Source organism: Colias philodice, chromosome 25 (genome assembly GCF_061535455.1).
Source record: "Colias philodice isolate Cphi_HAF_F1 chromosome 25, ilColPhil1 Martin Lab GWU primary, whole genome shotgun sequence".
Lineage (NCBI taxonomy): Eukaryota > Metazoa > Arthropoda > Insecta > Lepidoptera > Pieridae > Colias > Colias philodice.
In genome coordinates, this window is record NC_143110.1 from 3,026,931 (window position 1) to 3,052,430 (window position 25,500).

Consider the following 25,500-nt stretch of genomic DNA (forward strand, 5'->3'; position numbering starts at 1 on the left):
AAATTGTTTGTTTAATAATAAGGAAAACAATGGACAGATACTGCCGTCGCTTTATGGAGGATTTTAGTGTTAAATGTTTTGGATTCAGTTAAGGAAATATATTTTACAGTAACTACTTGGAACTCAGAGTACATTCTATTAAAATAGAACTATTTTATTCCTCGTAAGTTCCATTTATTTGAAAAAAAGTAAATCAAAACTTCATAAACAAAACGCGGCTGCGTTGTTTAAAAATATAATTGATAAACAATATTTATCATAATTAAATTGTTCTAAACAGACATACACTTAATACCTAAGCATACTACTTAATATTATATAAAACCTATATCTGAAAATGGAAGTGAACACCAGTTAGGATTTGCCTGATGCATCGAACTGTATCTTTATCTTAATCAACTTATTTTCTAATTAATAATTACAAAAATATAAAAGGGAGGCGTTGAAAACAAACGATTATTTCGCTTTAGGAAGCGTCCTGATTACTTCCTTATTGACACGAAACAATATTTAAATACCCCCTCGAAATTCATGAAAACATCAGCAAAGATCCGCCGTACTAAGCAAAAGTAAATAAAAATTAAACGGACCCTTTTTATTTCGCTTTGCCCTTCTATTCAAACGATCCACCATAAAACCAAATGTTGTGAACAATCCCATTTATTAGAGAAAACATTTCTCCTAATTTACTTTCAACGAAAATCCTTTTATAGACCGCTGGAACGTAGATTCACTTAAAGAAAGAAAAAAGCTCATAGTTAAATTTTTTTTAAAAGATATTTTATCTCTAGCTGTGACGTGGTTTTACCTGTGGCCGAACCCGAGGGCAAATTCAAATACATAATTTCATAGCTGATTTTCATTCTGAATTATAACTTATATTTCTGTGAAATTTCACCCAAATCTGTCCAGAAGTTTTATCATGAAAGAGTAGCAAATAAACATCAAACCTCATAAACTTTCGCATTTATAATATTAGTAGGATAATGAATAACACATATATTAAGTAGAAGGAAAACTCCATGCTAATGTTAGTTACATACGAAAAACATATGACTCCACAATAACAAAAGATGGTTTGTGTACGTCTATCTGTGGGCTAAGTACAGCCTCTCCATTTGATTATTCATACGGCTCGAAACCCAAACAGATCTATTCTAATTAATTGCTTACTTGACGAAGGATGGCCGGTTTATGACAGTTCGAAGAAACCAATCTCATCGGATGATTACTTGATTAACTATATAATTGTATTTCGATAATTATATCTGAAGAACATTAACGGCTTAATTGTCTGTTACGCTCTTGTGTTAAAGTAGGCTATTTTTTGTCTACATGCTCTGGATTTGTAGTTTGAATTTCGAATCAGGTGGCAGAATGCATGTTCGATTTTCGATTTTATTTTCTTTATGTATGTTTATGGTATAGACTTACTGGCCAGTGACTTAATACAGTGTTATTTTTACTGGTGTGTATTTTACGGTGTTTTCCTAAACAAATACCGAAGGTCAGCCACTAAAGAGCCTCTAAGTAAAGGGTCAATACTAATCGTAATCCATAATACTAAATAGGGACATCGACCCTTTTTGGGTGAACGTATGTCGTTTTATCGCCGCTTCGTTAAGGCATTCTAGTTCTAAAGTTTAATATGTTGTACAATATTATAGTATGTAGTTGAATATAAATAAAAAAATATTCCGAAATTTTTGCCATTTTTAATTCAATAGTCCTTATAAATTTTATTCGTGAAATGTGATGTAAATAAAAAATGTTGTTTTTAAAGTGGCCCTTTTATATCTCCAACATTATAAAATTCCGATGTTGAAATAAAAAATATTACACAGAAAATATGAGAGGTACACGTCACCTCTCTTATTTTAGGCTGTATGAACGAAGTCCTTTGCCATTCTTAAATCAAATATTCGAAGAATGATGTCTCTAGTCTCTGGCTAATATTCTTTATTTTTTAAATTTTTGTTTCCAATTGTTCCTGGCTAGTGGCATTCTTTTTTTTCTTTTTGTAAGCTTTTTTTTTCGGCCTATTGAAATAATCTCGCGCGTTAGTACAATTTATAGGTACCTACATTTTGCGTTATATGAACTCGCTCCGCTAAATATAGACAATACGAGATTGCGATGTAATAACCAGGTCATTACAATGCTTCGATCGAATGTGGAGCAATTATTTAGTGCATGTTTTTGTTTGTGGTGTCGACTGTTGAGGTCAACTTTTTTGGGTATGTGTAGGCCAATTAATTTTGAATTATTGTGAGGTTTCCTATATGTATAGAAGTTTTAGATGCACTAATCGTTCCGTTCAAAGTCTTTGGGATGTATATTATTAGGACTTGCTCATAATATTTCTGATGGCCTATTTGATACTTTTTGGCTTAAGTATATATTCATACATAGTTTGACTGAATTCACACTAACTAAACGAGACGTACCTATCCAGAAAGTGAAATCGGCCATTATAATTTATTTTCGGCGTTTGCTTAGTGTTTATCCATAATGAACACTTCATTTAATCGTATTATATTCGGATATTAGTGAGGTTTTTATATTTTACCATTCCAAGAACTAAAGTTAACGTTATAAATGTAATAGATTCGAAACGTGAATGCCCATTTTAATACAGGCTGTGTATTTTAGTCAACAAATTATTCTGATCGCATTTGAATACTTGTTACTCATGCTAGGAATGCAATTCTAGATATTATAGGACTATTTCTATTTTATTCCTATACAACCTTAGACCGTGGCTTCGTTTGTATCGTTATACGATTATAGACATTTGATATTTCAACCCAATATCGATCAAAATTAGGTTATTGGAAAATTAGCAATATAAATAGTCATATTAGCCTTATGTACCTAAATTACTTATCAAAATTTTAATTTGATAACTTTTTTCTAAAACCGATGCCAATGCTAGCAAAATATCTACCACTATTTGTCATATGCTCATGCGTGGTTTAGCTATCTTACCATGTATGTCTTAAACAATAGCTTTGTATAGCAGAGTCTATTTATCTGAAATATCTACGGGATATTTTCAGCAACTGTTTGTTTTATAAATAACGTTGCCATTTGACGACGTACCAACGCAAAATTTGTCTTTTTAAGACGATACACAAAAAAAAAATCCACTGCTTGACGGGCGGAGTCTAACAGCTCGCTATCGCGAACGCGGGTGTGCGCGAAGTCATTCTTGCAAACTCGCCGCGCTGCCGCTGGCCGACTCGGGACAAACATGTATGGAGTCGTCATACAGTTATAATATTCTTATACATATATTTAATTGTTGATTTATTGGTTTTATTTTCTTGCTTATAAACAAATAATCTTCTTTTTAACAACTACTTAGACATTATTAATAATTGTTATTATTTCGTAATGTTTACTTTATTACAAAATAATACAGGTTATAAATAATCTTTAAAATAACAAAAAATATTGTTACTCTGAAAAAATGAAATGGTACTCAATAACGCGGACTACTGAATGGATTTAGATAGAATTTGATGCTGACGTAGATATTACGTCATGCCCAGAAATGAAAGGTAATATTTCTGAAAGAAGTTATAAACCCTAATTCTTCTCAGTCAAAGTCAAGAGTGGAAGATATCACTAATATAGTAAAACTGATGCGAAACTTTGGATGTTAATTTGTATATTTTTTTGTTAGTTGTTACTTAATCACGTCAAAACTACATTACCAATTTTGATAAAATATAGCTAATTGCCTGGATTTACACATAGGATACTTTTTATCCGAACTGAACACTTCTGTGGGATAAGACAGGATTCACGATATAATCTAATTCCACGCGGGCAAAGCCGCGGTCGGAATGATATTTTTTAAAGTGAAACTTTTATTACATCGTCTCAAACTTTTTGGTCTGTGTAGCGCATGTCGCGTGTATCGCGGCTGCCGAGTAGGTATACCTACTCGGCAGCCGACCGACACGCGTCATGCGCTACACAAAGCAGTGTTCGGACCGTTCGAACAGTTTCACTTTTACCGTGGTTTCATAAAACCACACAACATTTTTTAAATAAAAAAATTGTTTTAAAAAAAACACAAAATATATTGACGCATGTATTTATTTTTTGCACTCTATTATAATTGTAATTATTCATTACAAATAATCAAAATAAAATAGCCAGAACAAAGTTAGGCCCTGGTAGGGTAGGTAGGCAGGTACAGCAATGTGAGACGAACACTGGCTTATTTATACCAATAATAATGTATTATAAACATTAAATTAAGTTTACAACAAAAATACATAATATTAGCTAATGTGAAAACGAATCAACCAATCATCCCACAACAATGAAATGTGCACACAAATATTCATCCAAATCGGTTCATGTCATTAGGAGGAGTGACTGCAGCGCCATCTTCCGGGCCCAATTGTGTTTCCAGATCACCCAGGAACTCAATTTAATATACTTACACAAAATTTTTCGAAATGAAAACTCACATTACTATGTAAATATGAAAATAAACCTGTTTTATTACTAAGCAATTTCCCGCACAGGTGTAGTAAGTATAAAATATCAACATCAAATTCTTTATACAACATACTTATCTACCACCTTCTAAGAAATGTAATTCTTGAAATTATTTCGTATTTTTTTTAAATATAATACTACTCCAATGAGCTCCTGTTCCATATTATGTCCGCCATACTTCCACTAAGTTCACCATGATTTTTTATTTCTTTGCACTTTGTTGCTTTTTGCTAAAAATGGAATCATGCGATAAAACCAGTAGAGCTTTGATAACATACATTTTTGACTGAATAAAGGTACTTACGAAGGAGTGGATTCACATTGTGAACAATCAGTGGGTTTATTTTCCTTCTGGATTCCGGATTTCTGAACAGATTATTTATGCTATAAATGAAAAAATCTTACACATTCGTTATGTACTTAAAACAGGGGTACATATCAAACATCGTCTATAATACAATTATCATCAAATTTAAAATAAAACCAACTTACTTCATTAATTTGTTCCAATTGTAAGCATTCTTTTTCCTCCAACCTTTATGTTTCTTCTTCTTATTTTCTTTATTGTCCGCATTTGTCTCATTTTGTCTTATCGTGTTGTCACCCTTTTTTACGATTGCGCGAGCGACACAAGTTCCCCGTGTGACGGCCGTAGCGGGAATGACTCGTGCAGTGATCGGGGTAGGAAGGTACAGGGCGGCTCTCGCTATATTGGCTGGTCGCGCGCTAATTTCAAGTATTTCTTGTTTATTTCAAAACCATCGCATATTTCAAAATTCTAACACGGTAGACGTATAGGTTGTATATTTTATAGTTAATATCCAAAAAGTCGTAACTTTACGTTTGTTATTTTGAAGATGCCAGAGATTAAAAAAAAATAACAATGATAACTTTGAATTTTTTTTCTATCGAGAAAATATCATGGAATCATGTTTCTAAAACGGTAGACGTATTGTGTTACTATTGAACTTTCTTGTCAAGAATTTTCATCACGACAACTTAAATAATATAAAAATTACGCAGGTTTGAAAAGGGCCGTAAATGTTAGAAAAATTAATTCATCACCTTAAACAATACCCAGTATAAGCCATCTTTACCCAGCAATGTATAACAGAGTCGACTAGGTATCTGCTAAAATACCGTATATTTTTAAATCCCCAGTAATCTCGTCTAGACTTTAATTCACGACGCTAATTGTACAGGTAGCTGACGTTTATTACATGACATTAGGTGACTTTTGTCTTTTGTTTATTATTTTCTCCGCGGGAAACGCTGAAATGGCGGGAAATAATGTAGTCTACTAATTAGAGGAATAAGAAGTGAATTTTATTAAGGATCCTACTAATTACAAGAATAAGAATATTGTTACGGGTAGTTTATATTATGAATTTTTAAGTTTAAGGCACTGATAGTTATTATTTAATTTTGAAGATACGTTTCGAGCGGTCTGTTAAGTGTAGAATTCTAATACGATAAAACACTTCAATTAAAAATTTAAAGTAAATTTGATTCATAGCTACCTTACTACCTAGTACCTACCATACAAAGAAATATGTTTTCACAGACAGGATTAGTTATGAACTAAATGAATCAGCATGTGATAGATTATTGTCTTCAGTCGTTACAATAACAGTCGAGCAAGATGAACTAGCCGAGTTAATTATAAATGTAAATAATGATTTGTGAAACGTATTCGTAAGCAATCGCTCTCTCTGTTTAGTTAACTGAAAACTTTAGTTGACTTTAAACTGATTGCGAATGCTTGATTTAGTATTGATTGTGTATCTAAATAGTTTTTAGGTACAAGAGAAGATTTTGGTATCGTTTAAGGTTATTAATTATAGGATTAAAACAAAACAATTGTTGAGTTAGATACCTTAGATCGGGGTCGTCGTTTTTTGGTTGCGGTTATATTCTGAGAAATACCTCTATAATAACCTTGTACCCCACGAACATTTGTTGTTTTAAACTAAAAGCTACTGAAGATTTACGAGCTCCTAATGTTTTGGCAAAGTGCAAATGGTTATAAGGATATTTGATAAGTGAATTAACAAATATTTGAATTTGTCATTGATGCTTATAAATTGCTTTCACGATATGGGACTTTCTATGATGAAACTTATTTAACTTTTAACGACATCGTATTGATATTTAGATTTAATGCCGTCCAGTTTTATGTCGTAGCACAGCACAATGAATATTATGAACGATTGTTCGAATGAATCATTCATCAGACGGTTATGCAAATGCAATTTCTGTGCAGTCGGACTTAAAATAACGTTCAACTTGACGCTATGAATTATGACTATGTTTTTAATTTCGTCCGTTTAGTTTGTTTCACGGCGTGCGTCTTTTGTTTTTGCTTATTCGCGGGAATCGTAGAATGTTCTTTTTTGTCGATGGCATTTATTATGTCTCGTATGTATTATGTTTTTTAGGTTAATTTAGCACAATTACTTACAAATATACAAAAAATTTATAATAATAGAGGGTTGGAGGTAAAAATAAACGCTTTATTCACCGTATTTTGTGCCTCACACCTTTTCCTAAAATAAAATTCCGGCTCAATTAAATTCAATCCCAGCTCAAAAGCCTAAAATTTCATTAACGATTAATTATTTCTCTTTTGGCGTCTGGTTGGAATATTTCGCGTATGAAGCCAATATCTTTAACATGATTTTGTGCGATTTCAATACAGGAAATTTTATCAATGCTTGGAAGTAGGTACTAGGCATTTTTACTAAGCACTAAAATTATTCGACTTGTTTCTATAATCGGATACTAGGAGTTGTATTTTATGATGTACTAGGTTTCCGCCCGCGGCTTCGCCTGCGCAGTCAAAGAAAATTCCGCATAGTTCCCGTTCCCGTGGGATTTCCGGGATTGCGTCATTTTCCCGGGATAAAAAGTAGCCTATGTCCTGTCTCGGGTATTAAAATATCTCCATACCAAATTTCATGAAAATTGGTTCAGTAGTTTACGCGTGATTAAGTAACAGACAGACAGACAGAGTTACTTTCGCATTTATAATATTAAGTATGGATTACAGGATAGATGAGGAGTGATAGAAATGTTTAAAATATAAAGAGACGCTGCATCGATTCGTCTTCCGTATTCAGATTTCCGATCTTGTTTTTTTTTGGTAACACATTCGCGACTAGTTTTTGTAGATTTTTATTAGAGATGTCGTGCTTATGTTCAATAGTCTTGACCTTGACCTTGCTTGGCCCTGGTGGTAAAGCTGTACTCTTACACTGGATAAAAAAAATAGCTTTCTGATTTGATTCGTTTTTGAAATCAATCGAAAAAGGTTTTTCTTCTTTATCATATTCTTATTGATAAGTAGATATAGATTGAACTATAACTATAACAGATTTTATAGTTCATCAAAGATTGCATTTATAATGTTTATGTTACAAATTAAAATAAATAATCATTCACTCGAGTTATTGACCGAGCAGATATCGTAACAGCCGTTGTTTTCTACTATCGAATGTTTTTCTCTCCCGACAGAAAATAGGACATTGTTTACTTATCCATACTTTAATAATATTATAAATGCGAAAGTAGGTAACTCTGTCTGTTACTCAATCACGCCTAAACTACTGAACAAATTTTCATGAAATTTGGTATGGAGATATTTTGATACCCGGAAAAGGACATAGGCTACTTTTTATCCCGGGAAAATGGCGCAATCTCGGAAATCCCACGGGAACGGAAACTATATGTGAGTTTTTCTTTGACTGCGCGGGCGAAGCCGCGGTCGGGAAACCTAGTATCTTATAAATAATTAATATTAAAAATAATTACTTACCTATATGTAGAAAAGTGGGTATTTCGACCACAAAACTTTGAAAATAATTTAAAAATATCTCTTAACATCTCCGAGGGTCATTTTAAATGTATTATGAAATAAATAATATTACATTAAGTGCAGTTTCAATAATTAATCAGTCCGTAATGAGAGATTATCTTGCATAATGAAATAAGCAAAATAATGAGGGTTTACGTATGTACATATTAATTACATTGCCATATTATTGGTTATATTTATGTAATAATAACTTGTAAAATGTTTTTAATTTAGCTTCAAAGAATTTTATTAATTAATCATAACTAAACCTTGTTATTAGAGGTTTTCTGCAGATGCTTATCCATTTTTTTTGATACCCTTTAGCTGTTCATTAATTAAATGAAACAAACGGTCATATTTCATTTTTTCGTTTGGAATTTGACCTTTTATACGAGACGATATTACAAAAATCTAAATATTTTCTTTTTAAATCTCCCTTACCTACTACATTATTACCCATTCGATTCCAGGAATTATATTCCAATTTTATTTCCAGGAACTATAAAAATATTCGGTTTACAGTAAATGCAATATGTTCATTCCTAAAATCGAACTCGATGCAAAAATATTTTTAATAAAATAAACCAAAAAATCTATCGGGCACTAAACGCATTGGTGTATGACGTCATGCTTCAAATTGGTCGTCCTCTCTGCAGATGTTAAGGACGCGGTATAGATTTTAAGGAATTGTGACTCTTGATTAAATTGTATGAAGGAATTATAAGTATGATACCAAAATAAGGCAATAGGAAAGTCATATCTAGTAAGAAAAATATAATAAAATAATTAGAATAATGATCATGTTAAATATATAAACGATAAATCATCATGATAAATGTGAAATAAAAACAGTTGGATTGACAAAAACCTATCTATATTTTTTCAAAGAATCGTTTAACTAAAATGCATTTAATTGTATCCATGTGGCGTAAATATAAATTAAATTATAGAGCTCTATGATGCAGGAATAAGGAAGAAGAAGCTAAAAATGCTTATAAATACTACATATTATGGTATAACTATGTACGGTAAAAATATTTTTTGTTAGTCATGTGGATATCATGAAACAACTCATTTTCACAAACGTGGTTGGCTCGAAGTAGGTACTTGAAATACCTTCTGAAATATATTATTTAATGTCTTATTCTTCCACATTATATAATTCTTATGTATTTAAAATAATTTCGATTTTCGAGTCAAGAAATCCTTAACCAAAAGTTTCTTCTTGCGACCTTCCAAAAATTAGTAACGTCCCAAATTTCAATGGCCGTATTCAACGGAGCATACCGGGCCTCTGTGATGCAAAACCTTTACAAAGAAACACACCTACCTGGCAGTCGTATTTTGAATACGTTAACATTATAATCGGCTCGTTCTGTATGCTATAATATAACGATTTTCGTGTTATAGACGTATTGGGTACCATAATTTTTGGTTAGGGTATAATTTGCCATTTTTTTCCACACTGTGTCTGACCTTCTGTAAGTTATTGGGTGGTAGCGTTTAAATCTCTGATCAAGGAATATTAGGACAAGTATTTTAACCCGTGTGAAGGTCTGTTTAATTCCTAAATTGTATGCAAACCCTTCAATCGATTATCGATCCTGTCGACAAAACATGATATTAAATCCAATTTAAAGGAATTTGTTGTTTGAACATTTGCTTTATTGCTATTCATGTCGTTAAGATTGCAAGAGATTCAGGTGTAGGGCTGTAATGAGGTGAAATGAAATCGAACCATAAGGTTTTGTAAATTCAACAATGGACGCTCAAAGTAATATGGACTTATAGTAAAGGAAAAGAGGAGCTTGTTATCTCTCCTCACATGATAAGACATAACAGGCGAACACAAAAAGTAAGCAGTCCACTGGAATGTTGTCCTTTGATTGTGTAAGAGGCAAATTATTTTAATGGCCCCAAAGTATTACGCATCCGTTTAATTAGAGAGCAGATGCGGCCGACAGCGAAGTTTCACAAAAATTTGATCCAACTTTTGGGACCGTTGAATTTCGTAATTTGCAACGTTAATAAGTCATTCTGATTGTCGTATTCCCACTTGATTTATACGGCGGATCATATTTAGATCTTCCAAAAAAGATATGTACTAACTCGGTAATTTATCTTGCTTTCGATTTATCGAGAATTACCATATCATTTATGGTTTTCTTTTTAGCTAGTCGATATCATGTATATTTGATCTCGCACTCTAATAATGCTATGCTGAAGTACTATCATTATTTCTATGAATTCAAGTTGAATCGATCCCTATAAAATCATTGAACGAAAACGTGAATTTTGAACGAACGTGACTAAGCAAAATACGGTTTGCATATTTTTGTTATTTTTAATTACTCAATTTTCTTTTCTTGTTGACTGTTCGCTATCCTTTATAAAAATTAATTCAGAAGCGAGATTAAGAAAGAATTTAGCCAAGGCTTACCAGCAATTATGACTAATGTTAGAAAGCGCTGAGGATCCTAAAGAGAAATTGTCTGTACCGAATGGAACTTCCTAAGGGAATAATTAAGGAATCCCAAAGGACGGACTCGCTCATTAAGAACGTAGTCGTGATAAATAAAAGGCACAAAGGGAATTAGGTTGAGCAATTTACACCTGTACGGCATTACCGCTTACTATAGTTTATTGAGGTTGTAATATATTGTGAGAAATTTTGTCTCGTTAACGGTGTTAAAGATGTTTTCCCATATGCAGACTTTCTCTTTATAAACATTTTCTTTTTTAGCTTTTATATTTTATTACTGTAATCATATGTATTGCTTTGAAAGTACGTACAGCCACCTTGTCCTATCTATGTTATGATTTCAATCAGTTTTGCCCTTATCTTTTGTTGTCTGAATTGTAATTTCGTTACAAATATCCTTTACATTGTTGATTTATTGTGTCGTATTGATGAACTAACATTATTATAGACTACAAGCCCGCATAGGACAAAAATATGGGTCAAATGAACCACCAGGGGACATATCTAGAACGATAGCAGAGCAAAAAATAATAAGATTCATCACTATGCCGTCACTTGTAAGCTGTCCAACTGAGTGCAGATGAGAATTGAAAAGTACAGGTAGACTCGGTAAATTTTGGTCATATATTTTTGTACGGCATTCTTAACCATCGATAGATCCATTAAAAATAATAAGAAACCGCTCAGTGCCGTACAAAAATGGTGGTCCACCAAGTCGGAATTTTTATTTAATTTCCGAGAGTTACCGGGGGTAAATTTGGTCATTTGACCATGTACGGCATCTGTGTCATACTATTGCTATACTGCTTTTAATCCATTATTCCGCAACGCCGTACAAAAATCATGGGGACAAGGGGAAAAAATCGAGAGTTGTAATCCCCTCTCTTTCCCCACTCCAGGGGGTCATTTGACACAACACGAAATAAATTTATTTTTAAAGTATTTTATGCATAGATAATATTTTTTCATGTGCCGTACATTTTCGTTGGTTCAAAGGGGAAAAATCTGAAAAAGTGAAAAATCCATATAACGAAATGTTTGCTTTATATTTTTATAATAAAATATAAATATACATTAATATAAAGAAGCTCGAGGTGGTTAATTATCACCTTGGAAAGTCGGAGTCAGGTGGAATGGACTCCGTTAAATTGATGAACTAATAAAAAAGCTATGAACGAAAAGATGTGAATTATATGCAATCAGTCCATGAATACAGGTAAAGTCACAAGCAAATGCTAGTAATATATACATATTCAAAATGTACAAGTAAAGCGCTTTCAAATGATACCAAACACTGCATATTTATCTTAACTTTATTTTTTTACTCTGTATGTTTTGTCCGCTAGAGGGCGCCACATTAGATTTTGTGAAACCCTATATAGCCGTTAGCTAGCTGGTCGCTGGTTATCCAGTGAACAATTCAGACGCTTCTAATGATATGTCATTTGTCGAATTCTGATAAGTAGTTTAGAAGTTACGAGGGAATAGATGAACATACATACATGACCTGTAAACAACCATAACCCTCCTTTTGCTTTGCCGTAGTTGGGTAAAAATATGTTAATGCCGTACTGTATCAAATGGCCATAAAGCACCCTTAAAATTGTAGCTTTCGTCGCTTTCATCAGCCTAAAAGATGTGGTCTGCACAAAAATGTACGGCATCGTTTTTTCCTAATTTATCTATGTTAATACTATTTAAAACAACGGATAAAGTGTAGAAAACTATTATATTTCATTAATCTACGATGTTTAAACTTTAACAAAATTTCTGGTTTTGCATTTCTCTATAACTTTTTTTAGAACGGTTTCTTTTGAACGGCAATACTATACAACAATTGAATTTTACAATATCATGTTAAAAAAAAAGTTCCCGTACAGGGTCAAATGACCTTACAGCTCTTTATATCAAGAATTCGATGAAATTAAGATGATTATTGGTATACATTTAAAAGAACAATTATTTTTTGACGGCATTGCTTTTAATAGTACTTTTGAGTGCTAGATAATGTTTTGGAACCGAAGCCGTACTTAGTCAAATGACCCCCTGGAGTGGGGAAAAAGAGGGGATTACAACTCTCGATTTTTTCCCCTTGTCCCCATGATTTTTGTACGGCGTTGCGGAATAATGGATTAAAAGCAGTATAGCAATAGTATGACACAGATGCCGTACATGGTCAAATGACCAAATTTACCCCCGGTAACTCTCGGAAATTAAATAAAAATTCCGACTTGGTGGACCACCATTTTTGTACGGCACTGAGCGGTTTCTTATTATTTTTAATGGATCTATCGATGGTTAAGAATGCCGTACAAAAATATATGACCAAAATTTACCGAGTCTACCTGTACTTTTCAATTCTCATCTGCACTCAGTTGGACAGCTTACAAGTGACGGCATAGTGATGAATCTTATTATTTTTTGCTCTGCTATCGTTCTAGATATGTCCCCTGGTGGTTCATTTGACCCATATTTTTGTCCTATGCGGGCTTGTAGTCTATTATTTTAAAGATTTGATTTATATTTGTTTGTCATGGATAAACAAGAACCTTCTTAATAGACAATCCAATCCTCAAACACACCTCTCACAGAATCTGTAATATGACTTTATTATATTCAACGCTGCTTAGATTCTAGATATGTGTTAAGTGTTCATTTAATTGGGACTTCTTTCAATGTTATAGTTATCTCAGACGTTAATAGTGTTGATACAGTCAGCTAATTTAATCCCTTTATCGCGGTTTAGCCACATTATACAAACATTCTAACATCCAAAGTTCCATCTACGTCGATAAGCTCTCAGCGAAACTTCGCCCGCATGACGACGCGGCAATTCCACAGCTATTCGCAGATATTATATGAACTGAACGGTTTGCCTCAGGATCGGATCACTCGATAACATCTCCGGCCAATTGTCCAAGATCCCCGTGTTCCGAACTTTATTAAGGATCCGTATCGACGCGAAATAATCGTGTTCGATCTCAACTCTCGAGTCGTTCATTACAAACGCTCGGATTTCCACGAATTTTAGGGTATCGCGTTTCACGATTGGATTACATTAATTCGATCGGTTTTGTTTCCCGTTTTAAAGCGTATCTGTGTTCGGAAGTAATGTAATTTGTGAAGCGAGATTGATATTTATGGTTGTTGAATCATGCGCTCGCGTAAATGGGCTGGTGCCTTGTAAGTCAGAGAGATATTGTATCTGTATTTGATAGACTACTGTATTTACAATGTTCGTTTCTTATTATCAAATAAATAAGCGCTGTTTCAAGTCTACTACATTCTTGCAAATAAATTCAATTTCAATTTATAGTTTATTAATACCATACAAATAAATGATTGTACTGTTTGTTTGTTATTTTTGCACGCCTGAAAGTAAATATTGTACAGACTCCAGAATGCAGAAGTTGTTTATAAAACATCAACATTTTTTGTGCAATAAAGGTATTTACAAGACCTTTGCGCTTTCTTTTTACAATTGAAGCAAATGATATAGTTCGTATCGTATATTATTTCTCAGTTTATTAAAGTGGACAAGCAAGGGGCAAGCCGTCAAACCATTTAGGTATAATAGAAAATTGTTATCTTTTCATTCGTTTCGGGTGATAGTTACTTTGAGAGCTTTGAAGGTTCAAAAGGAAGAAGGCCATTGAAGTAAATAATAATAGAACTGATACATCTATACATGTTATGTGTACGTTTTTATTAACTATTTTATCGATAGTGAGGTTCACATTTTCTCTATCAACAATGTAAATTGCAATTGAAAATTATGCAGTTATTAAAACTGCAACATATGTTGCCTTTAATTAATTCTCTAGCAATTTCAATGATCCAGTTTTAATTAAATTAATTATAACGAATGTGGTTTAACGCGTTATTCCTTTATACGGTGGAAGGTCTAGTTCATAGTTATCATCATCATATATAGTCTAGACATAGTTATCCTTCTAGCATCTCCACATAAGATGTTAAAGCCTTAACCGCAGACTGCGCGTCGTCGACGTACCGATTTGAGCCAGTTTGAACCGGTATCAACCGGTTTATGCCCGTCTAATGTTCCTGACCGGGCCGTTTCACGAAACTTGGCAGTCTTGTAAGTTGGAAAGCCAGAGATTTCGCCCGGGGCAAGGGAAAATTACGTAATACCAGTGTTTTCGAAACGCCACCGTTTTAAGCGACTGCATGTTTGGTTTTAACGGCTTTGGACGTGCATATTTTAGGTTTATGTCGTGTGTGTTTATGATTAAATTGGATAAGAGGAGACTGTTTACCAAGCACTATGATTACATACTAGTTATGTAGACATTTAAATATTATGTCTCCAAAGAAACACCTTTAAAAAGCATTTAATAGTGTTTCTGTAACTTTTACATCTATCTGTTAATTATCATCAAAATTCTAGGCTTCTTGTAGTGTAGATATATTAAAATATCCAAATTAATCTACTCAATAGTAAGCTTTGTTAACATTGAAATAAGATGATTTATTTAATTAAATTGCAATGTTATGCTAGAAGCCAATTTCAGATCAATTGTACAATTTGAATTTAGTTTCAAAGTTGTTAAGAAAACTTGATCTCACTCGACAGTACTCGATTATTAATCTAGAATGTTCTTTGAACTATCTCAACAGTTTCCTTTGTATTTCGATTTTAGTTTGCAGTGAGAATTTTTAATAATATTAAAATATTTGTACAAAGGGAAATCTTTAATAAGATTTTATTAAAATTAACTATTGTGTAAAATGCATTGTGTAAAAGATAGAAGATTGGATAAAGCTGTAATAATTACTAGGTTTTATATTGGTCAGTAATTTTGATCTCTTTTAAATTGAAATTTAGTGCGTATGTAATATGCATCAACGTCGTACCATGCGGGTGTTTTAGATTAATTTAGAATTACCATTGTATCTGATGAGTTAGGTTAGTTAGTAATTAATTATTGAGGATCAAGTAAGCAATTTACCAATTATGAAAAAGAGCACCTACGCAAGTGTCTTGTCTATCAACTTCTTATACAAGTTCGAAAAAAAATATGTGTGCGTGTACTAGTGTACACACGTAAGAAGTGAAACTTCTTTATGATTTACTATATGCAACTTTGCAGAAATACGTCGAATCACGCGTGGTAGGGATAAGAAAAAGATGGCGCGTAACCGAAAAATGTCACGCGTAACGAAAAAATGTTACACTAAATTTTTTTTCCAACCCCGATAAAGAAGTTTCACTTCAATAACTAGTAACATAACTAAAATTCTCATCTCTGATAAGCAAACATTACAAAGAACGGTATCCATTTTACAACCGACGCGGACGTTCCCAAAACATAATTTTCTCAATTCATAGCATTCTTTATACTGCTGGCACTGTAAAATTAACTAAAATGTAAACGGTAGAACTAAATTTAAGCTGAAGTGAACAAAACAAACAGATGCAGTTAATTCACGGTACAACGGGCAAGCATTGTTACACTGATTGAATTTTATATGTGGTGTACTGTATGCTCTAACCGACATTGCTGTATTGTGTTTATGGGGCCTTGTAGCTTGAAACGGGTCTGCAGGGATGCTTGTAGTAGTGATAGCTTCTTCTTGGTATGTTCGATGGTAACTATTCATATCGGGATATGTGATAGTAATTAATGAATTGTCTTTTATATCATTTCAAAATGGATGAGATTTTTGTGAAAACAAACAAGGAAACTATTCAAATAGATTGGGACTTCATAAAAAATGTCAAAGAACGTAACTTTGTCTCGGAAATGTTTGTTCTGATGATGATTGAATGTTACTCATCTTGTTCAAATTAAAAAATATGCTGGAGGTAAATTCGACCGACATTTAAACTTTATTTTATTATATACTTGAGTGTTTATCTTTTATCGATTCTTGAAGAAGGAAATTAAAGAAGTTTCCTAAAGGAAATTGATAGACTATAAATAGAATAGCCGGAAGACAATTTCCTTTAGTTCTTACCAATAAGGGTTCTCTATAATAGCGTATAAGAAGAATCTTGCTTTTGCAGGTTTCCCATTTAACAATATATTCACTTTTTTACTTCATAATATGTTGGCTTTTATCACATAGGATATCTAGTTGTGCCCTGCGGTTTTATCCGCAGAGCCTAGCTCCTGTTGCTTTTAGCGTGATAAATGGGCTATCTAACACCGAAAGAATTTTTCAAATCGGACCAGTAGTTCCTGAGATTAGCGCGTTCAAAGAAACAAATAAACTCATCAGCTTTATAATATTAAGTATAGATTACTACTATTACTTTATACGTTGGCTTTTACCAAACATAAATGGCTTTATCATTTACATAACAAGATATATTCCCGAATCTTTTCACAAGGATATCTGCAGCGTGTTTGCTTTCAGACGGATTACTCTTGCGTTCACCAATATTAGTTTTGGTCTGATGGTCTACAAACAAGATGGGGCTATATGTAAATAGTCGGTTAACGGTTTTCGGATGAGTGGGTACTACATTTAATACAGGTTTATTTAGTGTTATGGATAGTGTTTATTTTAGGAAATAGGAAGAAGAAAAAACCTAGTAATTGTTTATTCAATTATGTTTAATTGGTATTTGTCCTTTTTACTTACCAATTAAAAAGGAACATAGGTACATAAAGAGGCTTTTAAAATAATGTATATACAAAGTGCCCCTGTAATATTTTATTTGTATGTAAAATACTTTTAATAATAAGTGACGAATCTTGTTTGATTTTTGATAACTTTAACTGCAGAAGCTCTGTCATCATTCCCAGAAATATTATCAAATTACCTGAAACCTTGTCTCTATGGATAAATAAAATTATTTCCTTGCGTACATAAATTCTTCTTCCCCGTTCATATTCATGATAGTTTTAAGTATGTGTAATATAATTACAATTTACAGGTATACGAACAGCTACACTGTCGAATATGGCGCTCGACATTTTCATAATGCCGCCATAAATAATTAAGCATTGAATTGAATTCTCTCGAGACGAGGTTTCATTCCGGGATTGTGCAGACGTCTGGGTTCTTTGGTTACTAATTTATAGTTTATGGGTGTATTGTTCTATGTGTCTTTGATCTTAAAGGTAACATGGCTTTAGAAGGTGAAGACAGAGGTATTCAAAGGGTTGTTACACATTACGTTGTTTTTCTTAGATAAATAGAAGTTTTTGATTAGAACATGCTCAGGGGTCAGATAATATGTTACATGCCTTAACCACAAATTTGTAAAAAGTTACTACATGGCTAATATTTTCGAATATTTTTAAGAAATACCTCTGTACCTACCTAAATAGTGTGGAGAAGCAGAAAAGGAAAGTAAACAATAGAGAATAAGTATAATTTGAAACTAAGTTTTGCTTGCGGCTTTTCGAGCATAACGTATTTATGAGGTGGTGAATATCCAAGAATCTCTTTAATTTCTTACTCTCGTCAGAAGAAACTTTCGCGCAAAGTTTCAAGCTTTAGAAGCTTTGGTTTCGGCTTTCGGTATTAATTTATGATTTAATGAATTTGCGCTTTTATGTATTAAGTATATATATAGTGCTAATAATAATAAATGATCTTGTGACAGAATTTCCTGAGTTGAGTCGGCGCGATCAAAGTTAGATGAGACGAATAGTCAATTAGACTTTGGGAGTGGATTGGATATTATAATATCATCCAACTTCCTACTTATATTGCAAGTTTGTGAAATGTTGGATGAAATGCGGATTTCATCTAGTACTAGATAAATAAACGTGTACTAGAACAAATTCATTTTACTATGTTTATCGTTACAGAGTTTCGTAATGTGCAGTATCAATAGCTTTTCATACTGAGACTCTGTGATTTCATACTATAGTCGCTTTTGCTCATAATTTTCATATGTCTATACTAATATTATAAATGCGAAAGTAACTCTGTCTGTCTGTCTGTTACTCAATCACGCCTAAACTACTGAACCAATTTGCATGAAATTTGGTATGGAGATATTTTGATACCCGAGAAAGGACATAGGCTATCTTTTATTGCGAAATATGTACCACGGGCGAAGCCGGGGCGGACCACTAGTACTCTATAATTAGTAAACGTATTTAGAGATGTTTTGTTATATTGTTTACAATACCTTATTAAAGTGCCTATTTGAATGAGACGATAACAATACCTAAATAGAAAAATTGAATTGTTCCATACAGCTATTGAGAGATGGTAATAAGAATAGCAAATTGCATACTCGTTAAAGACACAAGAGTTTGTTCAATTTGAAGTACATTCGAGTCGAAGGAGTGGAAATTAAATGAAAATAAGCAGAGCAAAGTTTCTTCCATGTATTAGTTCGATACAGACTGGTATCGTGTTGATGGGCTGCTTGTAAGTGTGCGTGTGAGTCAGATGCTTCTATTTGAGTGGTGTGTGTGCGTTTGTAATAACGCTGCAAGAAGTGAATTATATTGCAGAATTGCTTTGTATAAAATGGAATTTAATTTTAGAAAATACTATTTTTAGTGTCGTGTCTCCCTGATCTTTTACTTTAATTGGTTAGATTTTTGCTAGAAGCTGCTTGGTGCTAGTTGTTGCTGTAAAGAGTAATAAAAACATTCAACATTGAATCTTAAATCAATTAAACTGATGAACATAAATCTTAAAACATTAATATAAATTAATTTAATTTCTAGAGGATGATAATTAACATTTTAAACTTATTTACATACAATACATATCAATTTGTTTTTCATGATGTTTTGAATTTTAAATACGTAACATAACGGTACATTTTCAACAAATGTTTCAATTAACGAGTAGGCAAGTGTCATAATAATTAAACGCTTTAATATTAATAGTTAGCATTTTGTAAACACACGTGTCGGCGGTTGCAGCATGCAGCAATGGCATGTCTAATTCTGGATTAGGCTGATTCATGTTAGACGGTTTAAACGGGGGTTTTAGTATTGGAAGTCCTTACTAATATGATAAATGCGAAAGTTTGTTGTTTGTCGGTCTTTTATGTCGCAATGAAGTGATTTTATGGTATGACTATTGTATCTGGAGATAGGAGACTAGACAGTGACATTGAACGTTGCTTCTTTCAACGTTGGTGAACAATCTCGTTCCCATCCTTTGCAGACAAAGCCGCGGGCGAATGCTTGTTGACTATAAAATTAGTTTTATTTGTATTTATGGCTGTGGCGGAATCACGATGAAAATAATTTTCTTCTGATTAAGATTGCATTGTTATGCGATATATCAGTTATATGATAGGTACTGTTAAATTTGTTCCTTCTCATTTCTCAAATGACTAGCTACAAGTCTTTGTTTGGACACGTATTTTCCTTATTATCGAATTCTTTTCATTGTTTATTCATAATTCGACATAAGAAAACGCAGTAGCGAGATCACGATATCAGGAGTCCCTCATATTATGTTGATGTGTTAATGGAGATGTCGCTGTAGTAAGAATGAGACATACTGGGCGACTCAATCGCTTCTATAGTATAATTAGAAGAGACAATTAGAACAGTTAATTTGAGTGGGTACGTTTTGGTAGGTTGAGCTCATTGGAAAGGACTAAGGAGTAGATAAGCATTGTTTGAATGATCTTGCTTTTGAAGTAGCAATTTAATTATCTCTTATGATGACAAAACGATCAATCGATACAGAATGTTAAAATGTGTTTCCCAAAGCGATGAATAAGTGTGTGTAGATAAGATATCAGTGTACGATACACAACATTGTTTAAGCATATGTTAAAACAGTGTAATTGATAAATATAAGTATATTATGTACTACTTTATGAAATAGGGTCTCAATCTTCGGCTCATTTCGATGGTAGATTAATTATACGATATATTACACAATATGATGCAGTCAGTTTCAGAATACATAATAATCGAAACGCACAAGAAACGCTATGTCGGTAAAGAGCCTAAACAAGTGGCAATTTTATAGAGTCATTAGCCAAAGGTTCATTGACCCCCGCTGATTACTAGACAGCGGGGCTTGTATGTAGATAGCTCGGTGTGCAAATGTAAATAAAATAATTCCAGTTTTTAATGTATTTATGAGTGACTTTTGATGGCCTACAGTTTACTTACATTTTTATGTGCGACATAAGAGGTCGGTTTTATGTGAGGATGTACTTATTGGAAATTAAGTTGTTTTTAAAGTATTTTAAATGCTGTTTTTGAATATTAAACGTGATGTTTCGAACACACCTTGTTCTTGGTGTACCCATGATCATATTTGACGAAGTGCCGAATTATTTAACTTTGAAATACTTCTTCTAAATCTTATATATAAAAATGAATCGCAAAATGTGTTGGTAAGCGCATAACTCGGGAACGGCTGAACCGATTTCGGTAATTCTTTTTTTATTATATTCCTTGAAGTACGAGGATGGTTCTTATGTAGAGAAAACGTAAACATGTACCACGGGCGAAGCCGGGGCGGACCGCTAGTCTTATATATAAAAATGAATCGCAAAATGTGTTGGTAAGCGCATAACTCGAGAACGGCTGAACCGATTTCGATAATTCTTTTTTTATTATATTCCTTGAAGTACGAGGATGGTTCTTATGTAGAGAAAACGTAAACATGTACCACGGGCGAAGCCGGGGCGGACCGCTAGTCTATCATAAAAGCAACTCAAAACTCAATATGACGTAACAAGTACGAATTCTTCATTTGTCAAGTTCCATATAAACGCTACGAATTAAAATAACAAACGCAAAATGGCGATATACATTTCAAAACAAACATTGGCAGCTCTTAAAATATCCAAGAACTCGGGCATATTAAACAATCAATTAACGAGTAATTGAGCGTAAAATCGAGGTATTAACCCTAGAATCGTACCCATATTAAAATTTCATTAACGGTACCCAGGGGTACAAGTGTACCCCAATGAAAAAAACAAGATTACAAAAAGATTATTAACTTTTATTAAATGTTGACTTATTAAGGTCATCTTAACATTCAATTAGGTCCTAATAATTTAATTTATCATGGCATTTTTATATTTTTTCTACAATTTACACACACTTTACGTTGGTGATCAAAATGTATTAAAAGTTTTCACTTCCTGCACTGTGTGCGGGACTGACGGAATTTTAACGTGGATATTCACAGTTACATCTCAGATTTTGAAACAGCAGTGGTCCCTGCAGTTATTGGTAATTGTTGTCCTAAAATATCTCCATTACTTATTTGTAGAGACATTGGCAAAGTTATGTACTGAAATCGTTCTTCTAGGTGAAGTTTTTTATAATAAAAAATTAAAATTTTTTCGTCAGGTTCATATTTTGATGCCTCACCAAGTACCAGCTCTTCTTGTTATTCCACCTCCCACAAAAAATCAAAATTCATCCACCATTTGCCATCAAAAAAAGAAAATGAATAACTCAGGTATTCAAATCATGCAGCAAATCATAAATTTGTTGAAAATACAAATTCCTACACTATTTAACAATAACAGTATGTATATAACATGAATATAAAGTAAACTTATAATTGTACATTAAATTTATCAATAAAAAATATAAAATAAAACGACCAAAAGGCGAAAAAATAAAATAAATGAACCTTAAAATACTTACGTTCGTAGTACCCAGGGGTACTGGAGTACCCCGACAGGTTCGTACGACGTATTCTCAATAGCTTGACCACTGATCGAATACGGTATCTACGTGTCTCCTCATCCCCGACAAATACACGAACGCGCAAAAGAAACCGTTGTTTAGAAAAAAAGATATAGAAGATTTTCTGAATTTTTTTTCATTTGTACCCCAGGGTACGGTTCTAGGGTTAAGGCCCTTTCAAGAGCTTCCTATTATACCCACAATTATATTATTATTATACTATTGAAAATAATAGGAAGGTATACATTGCGTCCTTGGATCGTACGTTTATGAATTCTAATTGATAGCGGTTAATGGATGTTTAAGAGAAGCTTATTTTGTTGTGATAGGTATTGTTATAGATCCTTGCTTATTTTAAGAAATGTTAATAAGTATCAATTTTGTTTCCTTCTAATAATCTCGAAGTAATTGGTAAGTGAAATTGATCTCTAGCAAACAATTTTAGAAGTATGGTGGAAAATTAACAATTTAAATAACTCCTACTCTGCCAATTACTTAATTAGACAATTCGTAGTCAAATGTGTAAAGTTCGATAAAGCTCGATTTCAAGTTTTAGTTTTAAGTTCATTCGCTCCATTGATGATTCTGTAAATTGACCCGAAAGCGCTAGCTTCCTAATTAACGAATGTTTCGCAAAGTTGGCTAATTACAGTGTGATCGTGTATCGTGTATTTGTATGCAACAAATAAAGATAAATAGAAATGGTGTGTATGTTAGTTCATTTATGGTGATAACACCAACATGGGTATTTACTACAATTAAAGTTTACATCTAGCTCATACCCGCGGCTTTGTTAGTGAATTGTATATCTCAACCATTCTAGTATCCTGAAAAATTCATTAAAATCTTTCCAGTTGATTAGGAGTTCAGTGACAAGCACACGCACAGAACATGTATTTTTATATTTTTATTCCGATACCTCCGTCCTCTATAAACAACAACAAGATTTAGCGATTTACTGAATCAAAGATAAATTTTATATCGATTCCGTTACCATAGCTAAAGCTACAGCTATTCCATTAGTATTTAAAAGTGCAGTACAAACACTCGTCCATTTAACGTTTTTACTTTACGCTATAGGTGCTTCAGCTAAACGGTATTTACATTCAAATAGTGACGTCCACAAGCGAAAAGCTTTGTACGAGAAGTAATCCGATTATATGCGTTTGTTCGACGCCATTTTAAAGGCACGTCCACCTGCTCTGCGGGCGGGAAAAAGGTGACCTGTAAAATTTTACAGCGGGAAATTAGACTTTATAATGGATTTTTTCGATAAATGATGAATGTAAAAAAGGTGTAAGCATTCAGTTGTTTGAATAAAGTACACATGATTAATAAATTCCTAGACCAATGGACAGACATACATACATACAGATATACGATGCTAGTAATAGGGTCTCGTTTTACCTTTTAGGTAGGGAACTCTATAAGATGAATGAATCAATTCATATAACAAATTGCACCTTCAGACGATATTTGATATCCCTATATTCGTCATAAGTCAACAGTCTTAACTCAATTTCAAAGCGCACCGGAGATAAAACAGATAGAAGAAGATTTAAAGTAAAATTGGCATCATAAACCGCGCCATACGAACATGACGAAATTCTTTGAATAACATTAGTCCCGCATTGTGCAAACAAAACGCAATATTCTATTAAAGTGCAATCTAGAAAATGCGACGAGCACAAAGATAAAACTAAGCGGAGCGAAAACATATTTGAGATTCGCCAAGTCATATCTCTGTCTGAATTTATGTCAAAAACTTTGCTAGCGTTGCAGTGCATAACTATTTGATATATAGGGTGCTTGCAAACGGCCTGATGTTTGATTTATTGTTTATTATGTGATCGTGTTTTATAGTCCTGCTTATATAAATGTAAACATTTGTAAGTATGATGGATGGATGCTTGTTTTTTTGCTATATCGCAAATACAGCTGTATTCCGATCAGCTAATTGGATTTGTATGAAATTTGATACGGTATCGAAGTTCATTTTCACCCTAGTACCGTTAGGTACTTTTTACGCAAGAAAATCTATAAGCTACAGCTTATAAAGTATTATAAAAGTAATCGCTTTTTAAAATTTCCAAGTAACTATTGTGAACAGTCAACACTAAAGCTTATGATTCAAATTGTTCAATGAACAACTACAAGTGAGTATTAGCGTAAATTTGATTTAACAAAGCGCGAATCAAACGAACGTACGTACTCACGTACGTACTCATACGTACGTACGTATGAGTACGTATTGGTAACTCAATTACTGCACGCGTAATGATCGAACAATTAATGGAATACAAAGCGGCTAATAGAGTGTATACGTGAATGGAAATTATTTTAAAATGGTCGTATATAGCGGATAAAAGTTGATGTTTAATGTGGAAAATGTAATTTGATTTTGCAGATTAAAAAACTAGTTGTATGAATTGATACATTTCATCCAGTTACAAAAGTTGAAATATACATTTTCTATTTATGATTGAATGAATAGAATGTATTAGAGTTAGACACATTAGTATTTGAATATGAAGGCTGTGTTATGTGTTAACGAAAATCTGATGATAAATTGAATTAGATACTTATACTTAGGATTATTTATTTACTGAAGATAATAAACAAGGATACAGAAATAAGATATGATACAAATTATAAACACGCTGTATATAGCGGATTGCGGTGACGAACATGAAAGAGTAATGGCTCATATGAAACGTATTATATCGTGGTGGTTTAGTTTACGTCATGGACTGAGTCTACCGGAGTCTATTACGTGCTGGCTAGAAGCTGGTGACCTGCTTGTAATAGAACCTTATCATTAGGATAAAAGGAATTTATTTAGACATATACAAAACAATGACAAAAGAGAAATAAGTGTTAGGTATTATGCATAATACAAATTAGGAACATCCTGTATATAGAGGATTGCGGTGACGGTCATGAAAGAGTAATGGCTCGTATGAAACGTATTATGTCATATTATATTATATCGTGGTGGTTTAGTTTACGTCATGGACTGAATATAC

The 25,500-nt window shown here is 33.0% G+C and overlaps 1 protein-coding gene and 1 long non-coding RNA gene across 5 annotated transcripts in view; one reads left to right on the forward strand and one right to left on the reverse strand.

Moving 5' to 3' along the window:
* Nucleotides 1–25,500, forward strand: part of Fak (protein tyrosine kinase 2 Fak) — a 153,842-nt gene that overhangs the window by 11,755 nt on the left and 116,587 nt on the right. The window lies entirely within an intron of this gene.
* On the reverse strand, nt 4,056–5,511 carry LOC149477252 (uncharacterized). Its single transcript, XR_016317656.1, has 3 exons — nt 5,011–5,511; nt 4,823–4,884; nt 4,056–4,748 (listed from the first exon to the last, which is right to left on the reverse strand). It is a non-coding gene; the product is annotated as an uncharacterized LOC149477252 (long non-coding RNA).